This window comes from Mangifera indica, chromosome 9, assembly GCF_011075055.1.
Source record: "Mangifera indica cultivar Alphonso chromosome 9, CATAS_Mindica_2.1, whole genome shotgun sequence".
In the NCBI taxonomy this organism is placed as follows: Eukaryota; Viridiplantae; Streptophyta; class Magnoliopsida; order Sapindales; family Anacardiaceae; genus Mangifera; species Mangifera indica.
Window position 1 is genome coordinate 9,335,692 of NC_058145.1, and position 14,072 is coordinate 9,349,763.

The 14,072-nt window shown below is 30.5% G+C and overlaps 1 pseudogene; it reads left to right on the forward strand.

Annotated features, from left to right (window-relative positions):
• The first annotated feature begins 5,487 nt into the window (after positions 1-5,487).
• Positions 5,488-12,488, forward strand: LOC123226229 (annotated as a pseudogene).
• The last annotated feature ends 1,584 nt before the right edge of the window (positions 12,489-14,072 follow it).

Below are 14,072 nucleotides of genomic sequence, written 5' to 3' on the forward strand. Positions count from 1 at the left end.
GCTACGTTAGACTATTGCTATGTTTGTTTCGATGCTTATGAAATATTAATATCTCTTACCCAATCATATACTATCCATGCTTCTTTTGCAAACTAATTCAACTATGTTAGTAATTCTATGTTAAACATCGGCCAATTGTATTTTTAATATGGAACGTTTGTAATTTTTATGGTTATGCATATCTATCAATCCTTGTTCTAGCTTGAAGAAATTGTTTCTCTTCTATAAATTTTGGCTCTTTGCTAATTGGATTTTGTGATGATTCAAATGAAAAAAATGTCGTCAACTAGTTAATTCATATGAGGATATCATATCGACAAGAGGTCATGAACTATAACCATTTGAAAGCTTACGTAGTTTAGTAAATAAACGAGAGAGTTCATTTTTAATTCTTTAGTGAAATGAATTAAAGTTAACAATTAGGGGACGTTTGATTTGGGTAATGTTTGATTACTAAAATAAAAAGATTACCTTGAAGATAAATTACTTAAAAGATTACTGGGTATAAATGATTACTACGTTTGATAAAATTTGATAGGTATAAATAATTATTGTGTTTGGTTAAAGGTAATAAAAGATTACTAGTAAATTATTTTACTTAAATGCCCTTAAATATAATTATTTTTAAATATTTTTTATATTATTTGTCATATTAATTAAAAATAAATTTATTTTTATCTCAAAAAATTAATAAATAATAATTTTTCTATAATAAACTCAAGATTACCCCAGTAATCTTTAAATACCTAAGGTGAAGGTGGTAATCAGATTACCACCTATATTACCTGTCACGTCAGCATTGGTAATAGAAGATTACTGTAATCTTTTATTACTGACAAACCAAACAAGGGAATAAAAGATAGATTATCAAGGTAATAATGAATTCCTCCAACCAAACGCACCCTTAAGGTATAAAATTATTCTCAGGTGGAAAATTCAGCAATTTAATTAAGCTTGTACTATATTTGTCTATTAGTCCCTTCCCTAGCTTTATAATTTCTTGCATTGATCCAAGATTTTTTGGTGAGTCTGTTTGTTTAGATGTTAGGTTTTTTTCACAAGTCTATGCATACTTAATTCATACATATGCTCAAGCGTAATATTTACAAAAATATCATAAAAAATCATTATATTAAACTTCGACGTTCTTGAATAAAATACAACATCATCTGCTAACATGCTAAAGGGTTAATAAAGTAACGACATAATAAATTATTCACAATAAAATACTGCAGGAATATTAAATAAATAGAACATAACAACACAATAGTATTTATTATGCAATCACTCAACTAACCGTAAGTCTTCACCGCCACAACTTATCACTTACCTGCAAAACATTGAAAATGAAAGAATGAATGATAAATAGTCAACAAGTAGACAACCATCATGGTGTCTTTACTATTTCTTGTAATACTTCATTTGCCTTTTGTCATGGTTTGCATATCCTTTTCACATAGCCCTCATCATGTGAGATAATCTTTAAAGCACTGTGAAAGCATTTATGAAACATTTTCTAAAATATTTATTATTTGCTATCTTGATCGGACTAATACATTAGTATATCTTGGAAACGTCAATCATATTAACAAAGATAACTTATAAAATCGTTATTTTTAGACAAAGGAAGATCTACTTACTTGACCTTCATAGATAGAAACAAACTTTTCTAACTTTGTGCCTTAAAACCTTTGATCTAAAGCAATTGGTTGGAATAGTGCTTTGAAATCTTCAAGTGTATTGAAAATAAAGAAAATGGTAAACATACGTACAGAAATATGGCTCTTCTATATAGCATTCCATCAAATAACTGTCTAACTGGGTGTTCCTCCTTTAAGACAAGTGATCCATTGAGACGATTATCCTCAACTTGTAACATGTGTCCTCCTCTATTGGAGCCATGCTCTTTAACTATAGAATGAGCATCATTTCTTTAGAATAGGGTGTTCCTTAAGGAAAAATTTTTTAACTCAATGAACAATCGTTCCTCTCATGGAACAACATCCAGACTATGAAATGAGTATTACACTCTTATCAATGACTATTGTAACATCCTCTCCAAATACATACCTATATATAAAATATGACCTGAAGTGACGTGCACAACTTAACTGCTTAAAGGATACAACGAAATATGAGCATGTAATAAGACACTTAACTCATATTTGTGCAAAAGATGTAACAAATGAAAATCTTCAGCTTATAAATAGTCATAGTAAAATTTAATAAATATAAATTCATCTCCAATTAAAAAGACTGTGTTTGAAAAACATCTAAATATGCAAAATAAGTGCATAACATGAGCAATTATCTAAAATAAAAAATCTAATTCTTAAAACATAAAAGTGGCAATCTTATCCCTCTGCCTCATGTAATGAACCAAGTTAGACCATTGACTCCATATATGTCTGGTTACTCGCTTTTACCTATAAAACCACCAAAAAAGAACGCGTGAGTGAAAACACTGAGTATATAGGTGACCTTTTGACATATAGCAAAAGCTTAATTAGCGTTCCACTGCAAAAGAATCTATGTGGTTATAACTTAGCACCCTTGTGTTGCAACATAGACCATCTCTCATAGTTTAATAAGGCCTAAGTTGAACTCGACATATCTAATGCTTCGTGAAAGCAATTGACACCTCTTGTGTCCACTAACTATCTATTGTGTCTTATGCATAGGCCAGTTGGATTGTCAGGTTAATTAACTATGATGATATTCTAATCATACATGGAATTAAGCGTAGTCCCTCCTTGACCACATATGCATAGCTATAGGACCACTAATTGAAAACCACCTTCAAGCGACTATTACCATGTGCACGTATATGATACATCCCACTAATTATATGAGGAACTAGGTGTAAAGCCATTATCTTACCATACATCCCTAAACTAAACTATATAGCTTATGCGTCTTGGTGTTGAGTGCATGATACACCTCATAGGTGTCTATCCCTCATACAACCCTATTGCTTTCACGTAATTAGCCACTTATGCACAAAACTAGTGACTATCTAGTTATATCTCTTTTTTCTAGACTTTTATTATTTTTTACTTGAATCTGACTTAAGCATGGTTTATTGTCGTCTTTCATACAATCACACACCTTTAATTGACTAACTATCCATTTTTTTTCTTAGACTTTTCTAATTTTTTCTAGTTTAAATCTTTATTATGCACTTAGCTTAAGGGTAAAAGAGTAATTTGCCTACCTTAAACAATGTTAGATGCATTTTTTCTTGTTCACTAATTGCTACCATGAATGGATGCTTGTCCTATATCGAACGTTTGCTCATCCTAAAATTTTAAAACGAATATCATACTTTAAGTGTATAAAGTCATCTTGCAAGGTACCATCCAAAAGCTTATTAGCAGCCTCGGGAAACTGAATTTCATAGCCTAACTTAGCCTAAGTTCCATAAATTTTCCAACCAAGAGACTGATATCTAATATGTCCCATATCTCTCAGCTGCCTACGCATAATTTTTCCTAAAACAACTCATGACATGCACACATAACTTTTTCTGTGTAAGCCATCCTAAACCTTCATAACATGCATGGAAATCTTGGTGGTTTAGCACAAGAATTTCAAAAATTTCTTTCTTAGTCAGTTCCTAGACTGAAAGCTGAGAAAGTACAACCTGCAATGCACCCTTACAACAAGCTTAATACCCACCAATCTCAACCTAAGCCATTCTTATTGCACTAGCAAACATTTTATGTTTAAAAAAGCAACTCCTTGAACAACATGAGAATTTTCCAGGTTTCTAGCCATAAAAATTATCAAAATAGTCTACAAACCATTCAAGAACACATCCAAGATTCGAGGATAACAAATTAACAATAATCTTATGCCAAATATCTAAGAAAACTCAATCAAGATGCAATAACTTGAGGGAAGAAGTCTACTATACTTACCTAAATTTTCAGTCACATTTTAACACAAATAATAAGTTATTGGAGAAATAAAACATGACCTCCACCATTCAAAATGAAGAACAATGAGTCTTTTACTAGAATTCCAAAAATTAGAGTGATCTAAAGGCAAAATTGGGAAAAAACAAAAATCTCCCATAGACACGCATTGAAAATTTAGGCACGAAGTTTTTCTCCTTTCTTCTTCTTTTTTCTTTGGCTTCTCGGCACTACCTTTTTTGGACTGTTGTTTTATTTCTTTACTCCTTCAATACTCTCTTTTCTTTTTTCTAGCAAGGTGTTGGAAAAACCCTAAAATTTGGGTACAAGATATCTTATATAGGCCACTGACTCTTAGTGTGATTAGGACTCCTAATTAATGAAGTCTTTGATGAATTTGAGCTAAGTAAAAATCCATCTTTTGGGATTTACTTATATGGACTAGCCATTAGGCCCAAATAAACTTCCATTTATGATTTTTGCCCAATAAAAATGATATCTTTGATTTCGACCCGATTCAGAATTGAAATTTTTGAAAAAGACATTAATCCCCTTATACTTTACTTACGGGTATTATAATTATAACTATCCACCCTAATCTTGAAACACTTTAACATAATTTATAATTCCATAATTAAATAAAATGACCAAAATACGAAAAGAGCATATATATGGGTATTTCATATCTTCTCTTCTTATAAGAATTTCATCCTTAAAATTCACTCAAATAGCTCGAGATGACGTTTCTTCATGTTTTGCTTTACTTCGTAGGTAGTCTCCTTTACCTTGTGATTCCTCTATCGGACTTTGACTCATAAAATATCCTTTTGTAGAGCTTTTATACTTTTCTATCTAATATTCACATTTGTTGCTCCTTGTAGACCATAATCTCCTCTAAATCTATCTCCTCTACTCTAATACTTTGGAAAAATTGCCAATATACTTACATAACAACAAAACATAGAACACATTATGGATATGATCATGTTACCTTATTAATCCTCTCTAAGACCTTAAAAAGACCAATATACTTTTGAATAAGTTTCTCTTCTTATCAAACATCATCACATGTCTATATGAAACTATATTTATGAATATTTCATTATTTACAAGGAACTCCAATTGTATTCTTTTTAGGTTAATATAACTTTTTTTCATCTTTTGGTCTATTTTATCATTTCCTTGATCAATTGTCCATCATCAATCATTTTTTGAATCATTTCAAGTCTAAACGCCTATGCTAGAGAATTTATCTCACCTCTTTCATCCCAATATAATAGTGTTTAACATTTTCTTTCATAAGGTGCTTCATATGGTAAATAAGAGTTACATGGCCATTCATAAGACAAAATTATGAAATTACCCCTAAGATTTAGTCATGATTATGAAAAGGTATTAATAGTCATGTATGGACAAGGAATGTATGCTCGTGCACCCAACAGTGTATGCTTGTACATTGTGTCACACTAAAGGATACTCATTAGGGGTTAATCCATGTATAAGGAGAAAAGGGCATGCTTATGCACCACAGTGTGCATGCTAGTGTAGTAGGTCATTATCAAGATCACTCATGAAAAGTCAAGTTATGCATGGAAGGAAAGGATGTATAACTGTGCACTCAATAATGCATGATCACGTTGAACTTACGTGTTCATAAGATAGTCACGAAGGATAGTAAGAATGTATGAGGTATACAATAGTACCAAAACATGCTTAAGAAGTGTAATCCATGTGAGGGCATGTGAGTAGGCTTAAATAGGATGAAAGCTACTTATGAGCAAACCCTAGTTAGTTTGACCATGAGACCGGTTTCAGTCATGCATGGTATGTGTTATGAAGGTCATAATGAGGGGGCACCTATGAGATACTCTCTATACAGGATTCTAATAGGTTATTGTCTTGTAATAAGGCATAATAATCTACAGTACGACATAACCTTTCTTAATAGGGTATAGCAGGTTGCAATAGGGTCAAGTTATGATTTTATAGTCTAATAGTGTGTGTAGAGAAAATAGACTATATAGTTTTAGCTCACATGACCAAGGTGTCAAATCCCCGTCTCCACATAATCTGATCAACATAAAGTCTTAAGTTTTAAGTTAAAGTTAAGTGTTTTCAGTCGAATGGTCATCAAATGAGTGAGTTATCCCAAAGATCCTTAGTGAATCTTAGATGACTGTTAGGGGCCAAAGTTGATCTTGAGTTAGCAAACAAGTTATGTAAATCCAAGTCATCAAAGTATGAAGTCTGAAAGTGTACTTCCAATCATTAGGTTAGGGTAAATTAAATAAAGGATAAAATAAGGATTAAGTATAACATAAGTAGAGACTCTTACACATTGAGTGATTATCACTCACTCATTTAGTTTAATGTTTTACTAGTAATAGGTGATCATGATAGATGCAGTGTGATAGGGTTAGCATGCATAGAGCTATTATGGGGGCATTTTAGTCTTTATAGTTAATTTTGTTACGAGTTGCAGGTTTGGAACTTGATTTTATTTATGTTAGTGCTACACATTGCATAAGCTTGGATTGTATGTTATATTTTTATACATCATTTGCTTGTTTTTGCAAATTATTTAAAGAATGACATTTTTGGTATTTCAATATAAATGATAAAATGAAGTTTTAAGTAATTTTGCATGCTCAAATAGTTAAGTAGGGTACCACTTTGAGATGTTACATGAATCACACTTGATGTAACACCCTACCACATAAGCTGTATACTTCAAGGCAAAGTGCTACTAAATCTAAGCATGCATGTACATTATTCTCAATCAACAATGAATTAATCTAAGTCTAAATGCACAAGTCAATATCACATTTGTAATACCTCAATGTCTTTATTAATGAAAATTAAAACAACGTCCAAATAATCCCCAAGCATAAAAATATGATCAATAATCATAATTCAGTTTTACTAGACTAACAAACTCAAGTCTAATAATCAAAAGACAACTTATAATAATGTATATAAATGGTCATCTCTTTATCTTATGAGTCCATCCACCGTATGTCCCTCTATCACTTACTAGTCGTCTCATTGATGTCACCTTTAACGTTGTCACATGCAAAATAAAAGGTATAGCTGAGTGAAAAGCACTAAGTAGGAATCAAAGGGAATCAATGTACCCATTTTATTGACCAATCTTTAAGTTCTTTAGTCCTAGTTGTTATCTTTTTGTCAATCGATCTTAGTTAATTAATCTATAGATCATAATCGTTACTCTTTATGTCTTCATAAATCCTAGTCAATTGGTATACATACAGTCCTGATGGTTATCACTTAATCTAAAGACACCAATTGACAGACTATAACCTATCTATAGGTGTACCTAGGCCACGAGTACTCCATTTTTTAGCCTATAGTCTCATAATTAATGTCTTGTAAGTATCATCTTATCTCATATCTCATGAGGATATTTGAATCTCTGTCAATACGTAATTACTTATAACTCTCTTAGATTTCTCTCTAGTCTAATCTAACTCTGCCTAGATTTTCTTGATCATATCTAAGTATCCATTTGAGTATCTATCCCTTGAACACATCTCGACATCTCAATAAGCCTTAACCTATCATCAAAATTCATCAATATTACTTATGTGTATGATTTGCACATAACGCTTTTTTGCTATGTACGGATGTATGTTTGGCCATACACAACCATACATAATGTTCTATAAATGTACGATCATTCTCATGGTTATCTCAAGCATACATCTTTTAGTTCCATTAAGGCATAGGCGTAACAATCTCATGTGTATGGGCATACCTCTTTGTTATTCAACATGTATAGTCACGCCTTATTTTCATAGGCTTACATACATATAAGGGGGACGCATGGGCATACACGTATCGAGTACACAAGCGTATGTCTTCTAAATAGTATTCATAATCTTCAACCTAGAAGCCCTATATTTTATCAATTTCTCGAACATGCATGATTACCTTGCTTGGCATATAGACGTACATGACATTGGAAAGTTCTTCTTTCTAAGCCATGAATGATTGTGTATACTTCATTGCATGTTTGTATGTCAATGAAAACAAATTTCATAGAAAGGACATACAAGCATGCATGCCAACTTGTATGGGCATATGTCCTTGTATAGTTTTACTACTTTAGCCCATTTACGCCTATGATTCTTCGAGTCTTAAACATACATGATGTTTTGGAAATCAATTTTAGCTAATTCTTGGTCGGATTTCTCATCATATTCATAGTCAAACAACAATATTAGAATTCAACAATCACGATAAATAACATCATCGTCATATTATAACCTAAACATATAATTTTTAAGGGTTCTAAAAGAAGAACTATTTATAAAGAATTTCAGTCTCAGTCAACCCAAGAATTTGTTCAAAATTCAAGATTGTCAAGAATTCAATCCAAGGAAATGGAGGATTAGTCTTGTTTACCTAGTTTTTTTGGCAAACGGGCTCTACCATGAGTCTTTTCTTTTCTGTCCTTATTCTTTTGCTAGAAGCTCCCTCACATGGTTGTCAGATGCTTCTCCTAGCTCAAACAATCCCTCTGTTGCTATTTGAGTGAAAGAATGATAAGAGAAATTAAGGCTCTTTGGCAGAGTCAACTTATATATAACACATGTCTCCTTCTTCGATCTAGACTCCTACCTAATTCAGGAGTCTATATATTACATGATGTATAAACATATATCTTATGATGTATGGTCATCTATATATGTAGATGATGTACAAGTGTGTGCCCAATATGCATGATCGTACATTAGGCCAAAATGAATATCCCATTTTTTATTTCAGTTTAATTTGATTTGAATTCATTTTTAAGTTTAAAGAAAAGACAATAATGCACCAAAAACATACTTAAGGGTGTGACACTTGAACATTGTGATTTATAGCTCTATTAATGAGTAAATATGAATCCAGTCATATCATGATGAATTCCTTACTCATTGTTGGACCTAAATATATGATTAATACATTAGGGGTCAAACAATAATAATCCAATAATTTAAAGGTTGGAATGTAACTATTAAAGTTGGTTAAGGTCTAAATGCACAAAGAGTGAATCATCTCCTTCAAAATGTATCTTAATATTGAAGAATAATATTAAGGTTTAGACCAAAAGTGCAAACATTAATGTCTATGAGTGGTATAAAAGGGTTCATTAGGTTTATAAGAAGTCTCACTCTTTTCATAAATCCTTGGAATATTCCTCTCGCTAGCCATCCCTCTTTTACATGTAAAGAAAGACATCTTCTGTCTCATACATATCTACCAATTCTTTGTAATCTAACAATAAAAAGTGCCTTAAAAACTCCTTCAGAAGCAATTGTGTTCATTGTTGCCTTTATGTGAACGAGTAGAGACCATACTGCCTTTTAGAGAGGTGTAGAAGAATTTCGGACAAATTCAAGATGGATCTTGGTTTGAAGGAGTCTTCAAACGTATGTTTGGTTCAGTTTACCTTTCTATTATATGTAAAACATCTCAAATCTTGGGGTTAGGATTTCTATGACTAAAAATTATTGTTTTACATTGTTTCTATTACTATATCCATTAGAATAAGGATCACAAAAGCCCTACATAATAGAGCTACATGAATTTCCTTAGATTCTCATAATTGCTACTATAACTTATTTTGCATAAGACTTTATATTATATATGACAATTGGTAATGAAAAATCACATCAATACCATTAAAAAAAAAAGATAATTTAACAATATTATCAAAATTAATCATTTCCTAGAGAGTGAATGACATTTTCCCACCTAAAGTTTCACCTTAAACACTTTTCCACACCCCCCCTTTATTGACATAAATAACATTTTTTAAACAAAAATTGAGCATAAATAATACTTTTTCACTCAAAATTAAACTTTGTTAATGAAAACAATAATATTAGAAAGTGAAATTACTATTTTATCCCTACTATTTTATTTTTTAAAATTATCATATAACCATAAATTTACAAAAAATAAAAACAGTAATTTAAATATTCAAATTATATAAGAAGTCTTTTATTTTCCTTTCCTTTCCTTTCACTTTCAACCCTTCTTCCTTTATTACTATAGTTAGAGGTTTTTTTTATGTATAATCATACATCATGAGGTAAATTACAATTTTGAAAATATTAGAGGTCTTTTTGAAATTTTTAGAGGGTTATTAGAAACTTAAAAAAAAAAAAACTAGGGCTTATGGAAAATTTTCAAACATTAGTTTGTCCTCAATAATTTCAAAAATGACAATTACACTTCAAAAATGATAAAGATTGATTTATGAATTTTAAACTTTTTTAAGAGTTAAGTTATCACATTTAAAACATTTGCATTGGTAAAAATTAGTTGTTTTTTTACTTTTTTCAAATTTAATGAATTAAAAAAATTACTATTTACCCTTGCATTAGTTTTTTAAACCATGGTTTGATTTTTTATAAGAAAATCTTATTTGTACTAATTACGGGTGGAAAGATGTTTTTAGACCTAAAATGCTATTTACTCTTTTATGGATTATTATAGTTAGAATTTATAAATTTAGGGTAAATATTATACATGAAAACAAAATAAGCACATTTCAATGATGATTATGTACACATTTTTTGTACGTTGATGATACGTTAATATGTGATTAAATAATTTTAAATTAAAGATAAAATAATATCTAATCGTATAATAATATATCATCTGTAGACCAAAATTGTGTACACATAACATTACTCTAAACTTTTCTATTATGCTAATAATTTTTACATATGTAATGGTTTTCCCCCAAATGTGAAAGCAATAAATTATGCATGGATACTTGAATATGAATACATTTAAACAAAGTGGGTGAAGAACCTTAGGCAATTGACTTTGGTAGGCAACATTTACTGCTTGACAAGAAAATTTTCTTATATAAAGAAGCTCCCCCCTTCACTGCAATGTACACATATATCTTTATCCTTCAAGGAAATTGTACACACCTTTTTATTTGCTTTGTGTACCATCTTGAAAAATTTCATCTTTCTTTCATTTCTCCTTTTTTGTTATTAAAATTTATAATATGTTATTAGCACCAATCACTCAGGTATATATTAGTACTAGTTTTTTTTCAATTATGTTGTTATCTTGTTTGTATAATGCAAATATAAATATCTTAATTATGATATTGTCCTGTTTGCAATATACAAACATGAATGTTTCAATTATTATTTTGTTTAATTTTTTCGCCATGTTTATTTTTCTGTTCAAGCAAAACAAACTATAGTTATGTTAAAATTTCTGTTGTTTCATATTTGTAAATACTAATTATAATTGTATCTCATTTACAATCCGAAGTTCGCAAAATCATAAGTCTAGACCTGAAGTTTTGAATATCATTGTTGTGCTCTTGAACAATGAAGCTATTTACGACATATTCTGCAGATCCCTCGATATTGAGAGGCCAACATACACTAATTTGAATCGATTGATTTCTCAAATCATATCATCTTTGACAACTTCATTGAGGTTTGATGGAGCAATCAATGTTGATATTACAGAGTTCCAGACCAACCTTGTACCATATCCCCGTATCCATTTCATGCTCTCATCATATGCCCCTGTCATCTCAGCTGAAAAAGCATACCATGAGCAACTATCAGTTCCTGAGATTACCAATGCAGTGCTTTAGCCTGCTAGTATGATGGCCAGGTGTGATCCCAGGTATGGGAAGTACATGGCCTGCTGCTTGATGTACCGGGGAGATGTTGTTCCCAAAGATGTAAATGCTGCTGTAGCCACCATCAAAACCAAAAGAACTGTACAATTTGTTGACTGGTAAGCAAATGCCTCATTACTATGTAAAATCAATGTCTTATTGCGATAGATAAAAGAGTACTATCCTAGTACTTTCTCCTGTATGTATGTTTTCAAGTCTTTAAAGAATACCTTTTGTTGAAAGTGAAAAGATTTTGGACGTTTTCTTTTATAAGAAATGTTAGTAATTGCTGATATAAGATTTATACTACTTATTTTGTTGAAGAATATGACTGGATTATAAAGTTTTTTTTTTAACTTAATAAAGAGGCCTTTAGCAGTTTTTTTTTTGTAATTTCTTGCAATATAGTCTATATAAGAAGAGTCTGCAGAATAATAGTGTTTGAATACTTCTGAGAAAGAATTTTAATGCAACTTCTTTAGTTTGTAGCATCTTTTGTGCGATGCTGTTACCTCTTTAGCACTGTGCTTGTGCCTGAAATTTTTACTTTTGATTAAAATGCTGTTGTGTTTGAACTCCACAGGTGTCCAACGGGCTTCAAATGTGGTATTAACTATGAGCCTCCAACTGTTGCACCTAGGGGTGACTTGGCCAAGGTGCAGCGAGCTGTTTGCATGATCAGCAACAACACAGCCGTGGCTGAAGTGCTCTCTCGTATTGATCACAAATTCGATCTCATTTACGCCAAGAGGGCATTTGTGCACTGGTATGTCGGTGAAGGTATGGAAGAAGGGGAATTCTCAGAAGCTCGGGAAGATTTGGCGGCACTTGAGAAAGATTATGAAGAAGTAGGTGCAGAAGGTGTTGATGATGAAGAGGAAGGTGAAGGTGAAGACTATTGATGAACTTTTGAAGGCATTTCTGGGGAAGTTGGTCTGTCCACAACCTATGGCCCTTAGTTTTATATTGTTGTGTTGTTTCTCTTCTATGGCACTATTATTTTTCGCACTTAATTGTGTCAAAATTGTGTTTATGCTGTGATTCATTGTGCTTGTCATGGTATCAATGAAGTACTGTATTGAATTATAAATCGTGCATCATTTTTATTATAGATGTGTCATACCTCTCTGAGAATTGAAGTTTATGAATATGGTAAATCTATGCTATGCGGGCAGTTCCTAATTAACTTTAATTAACCAAAATATCAATTAACTTGTCATTAAAGTGGAGAAAGTTTACAGTGGGGAAAGAAACAAGGTGGAAGAGATGATGTTTCTTCATGGCAGCTTTGTGCTTCATTAGACGTACAGATCTAGGTTGACAAATTGTTGGTTGACCTTTGAATGTTTGATAGTTCATCTTTGTTCAGGAGATAGGAGGAAGCACCAAAACGGAAGGTTGGTTGAACGAGAGTCATCAGAGAAAGGAATAAAAAGAATTAAAATTTAGAAAAAAATATAACTTTTGAAAATTTATATAGAAAAAAATTATAAATTTTTAAAACAAAAGTGAGGAAATGAAGTAAAGTTTTATTTATTTTAATATTATTAGTTAAACGATATTTTTATCTTTAAATTTAACAGATTTTATTAATTTTAACAATTGAAAATTTGAGAATGAAATAAACATTGGGTGAGAACAAGTCTTTCGGCCTTATTTAGTTTATTATATTTTTTAAATTAATGTTGCTGTCATTTAAACCTTTTATTTATAAGTAATATTATGTATATTTGTTTTAAATATACAAATAAATATATATTTATGTATATTATTATTATATAATTAAGTATTATTTTATTTTTAATTTAAAATTATTTAAATATATTATTATATATTTAATATATATTTAAAATATATATATATATATATATATATATAATTTTATTGTTTATTTATTTATTAAGGGCCTCATGAGCTCATGGGTCTATACTGTCCAAGCCACATCAAAAGTGTGCTTATTTTGATGATTCATTGGGCTTTTCTTGTTCATTGGATTTTGTTATGTGTGTACCAAATTGAAATTACCAAATAAGAGCAGTTTGCAGAATTTATAATATTATTTTTGGGGTTTTATCCCTTTCTACTGCTCTATCTATGCTGAGCAGTTCATGGCTAGAAATTATAAATTAATAAAATTAAAGGCTACCGAAGAATTTAATAATTTTAATGGTATAATTTTTATTATTTCAAATTTATGAGTAATTATAAATACCTATGCATCACTATTTATTACATTAATTGTGATTGATAATTCCATAAAACAAGTTATTATATTTAAAAATTTTAAATATCTATATAATAGTCTTACAATTTATCGAGTGTTAACAAATATTTTTTATGAATATAAAATTAATAATTTTATTTTTATAATGACTTTTGATAGTGCAAAAAATAATAGCACAATTATGGAATTAATGTTTAATCATATACTTATTTCATTTAATGAAAAATTATTTCATATTAAATGTGCATGTCATACTATTAAT